We start from the raw sequence: 2,232 nt of genomic DNA on the forward strand, positions 1-2,232 counted from the left end.
CCAGAGAACGAAAGAATCATCCACATCACTACTACCCCCCCCCTTTAGACCCTGGGCATTCTTACTTGAATTTTGATATACTTTGTCTTTGTAACCATTTGTTATTTAATGGTGTGGCATAGCTGCTCTTAATTTTTCTAAAGTGTTGTAATTTCCAGTAAATCTTGATCTAGTTTTAAATCATTTTATTGTTTTTTATTTGGCCATGTTAGGTCTGTTTATTATTGATTCAGACTTATAAGTAAAGCATTTTCTCTTTGAAGATAGGTAAATAATTTTTTAAAAGCAAGAGTAATCTCAGTCACACATAGACACACGGCGATTAAAGACAAGAGACTTTGTTCTCAGGTAATTTAACTTTATTGACCAGAAAAAACCCCAAAAATTCAACAACCAAAACCAAAACTGGGTAAACAAATTATATTAAGCGTCACAACTATTCTAAACTAAGCTAATAGCTAACGTAGACAGGTTGCAGGATGCTACTCTTCCTCACTGCCCTTCAAGCTGTCTTGGATACCAAAATCCCTAGCAATCCTGCTGCCCCGGGAAAACGGCAGTGCCCGACAGGAAGCTGGTACAGGAGGTCTTCTTACATGATCTACTTGCTGCTGCTGCTGCAAAACAAAGAAAAAAACATTAATATTAATACCTGACCCCTTGCTCCTCCCCAAAGCTGGAGGTTACTATACCTCCCTAGAAAACTGACTACATATGACCTTGAGGTCACAGGGTTTGGGGGTCAGTATAAAGCAAAGATTTCTTACCTAGTTGTAAACTGCCATGCTCTTTAAGAAACAGAAAGCCACATCTCTCATTTGAAAAAATTTTTTGTAGAGTAACTTATATATTTTTTTAATCCAGGAAGTCAGAAACAAGCAGTAAACAACCTTGAGCTACATAACTATTAACTAAGCTCAGGAATTATGGGGCATCTCTCCCTTCCCCTAGGGGAAGGGAGGGGAGGTGATCCCCTCACTCCTGGGCTTGTGCCCAGTTTGGGATTTCCAGTGCAGCTGGCCCTCTATTTATAGCTCTCAGCAAGTGCCACACCCACCCACCCAACAATGCTTTTTACCAAAAATGGTAATGTTGCCCCCCCCACCTTTTTTTTACCAAAAATGGTAAATTGCCTTTTTTAAAACCAAATATGGTAATGTTGACTTTTGTAAACTCAAAGTGGGAATACTGACCTTAAAATCAGGCATGCCATTACTTTTCCGCATGCGTGACACTCTGCAATGTTGTGTGCTCTTCTGAGTCAATCAATCAGGACTTAATAAGTGGATAGAGGTACATATTCAAAATGAAGGCAGCCACCTTACTTATTGCCTCAGGAGACCATAAGTTTCTTGAAGGAAAGTGGCTGCTTGGTAAGAAGATGGGGCCAGAAATAGCCAAGATGCTCAACTTGGATGGACAGTAGCACTACACACAGAAATAATGAGGAGTTAGGGGAGGAAGATATAGTAGCATTGGGAGAGGAAGAACTTTCATAACATGTGGTGTGTTTTCTGAAACTTCCCCTTTGTAACATATGCACAAAAATTTACATAAGAGGAAACTCAATCCTAGGCAGAAGTGATTTCTCCAAGATCACAAAGATACCAAGTGGAAGAGTGTAATATGTGTGTTCATTCCTGAAAACATGTCATTTGGGGGGGCAATCTTTCTACTTGGAAAAATAACGGGGGGACAGGGAATACAAGAAATCAAATCTCAGCCTGGATACTTCTTGGGTTTGGAAACATGGGCTGAGCATTTCATCTCTTGGACCTTCAGTTCCTCCTTTATCTGGAGGCAACTAGCACAATGAATAAGAGTTCTGGACCCGGAGGCAGGAAGATTTGAGTACAAATCTTACTTTAAACACTTCCTAGCTGTGTGATCAAGGGTAAGTCACTTAACATCTCGGAGTCTCAGTTTCCCCAACTGTAAGACAGTGAAACAGCCTGACCCTGAAAACATGTCCATACATGTAAAACCTATCTCAGAGTTACTTTGAGAATCAAATGAGAGAAAATAGTAGTTTTAGAAGCCTAAGAGAGTATTTGAGTGCCAGTTATTATTCCCCACTTTAATGTTGTTTTTAAAATATCCTCACAACAACAATAATAGTAGTAGTTCAAACTGTTTTAATGCTTTGAGGTTGGTAAAGCCTTTTACATATTTCATCTCATTTGAGTCTCACAATCAGCTTCAAAGATAAGCGCTATTGTTAATTGCAGATTA

General features: G+C 39.3%; 1 long non-coding RNA gene across 1 annotated transcript; it reads right to left on the reverse strand.

Moving 5' to 3' along the window:
• Positions 1-403: 403 nt before the first annotated feature.
• On the reverse strand, positions 404-1,005 carry LOC100925472. The gene is made up of 2 exons (XR_001121367.2): positions 768-1,005; positions 404-617 (listed from the first exon to the last, which is right to left on the reverse strand). It is a non-coding gene; the product is annotated as an uncharacterized LOC100925472 (long non-coding RNA).
• Between the last annotated feature and the right edge of the window lie 1,227 nt (positions 1,006-2,232).

The sequence above is a fragment of the Sarcophilus harrisii genome, chromosome X, assembly GCF_902635505.1.
Source record: "Sarcophilus harrisii chromosome X, mSarHar1.11, whole genome shotgun sequence".
Taxonomy (NCBI): Eukaryota; Metazoa; Chordata; class Mammalia; order Dasyuromorphia; family Dasyuridae; genus Sarcophilus; species Sarcophilus harrisii.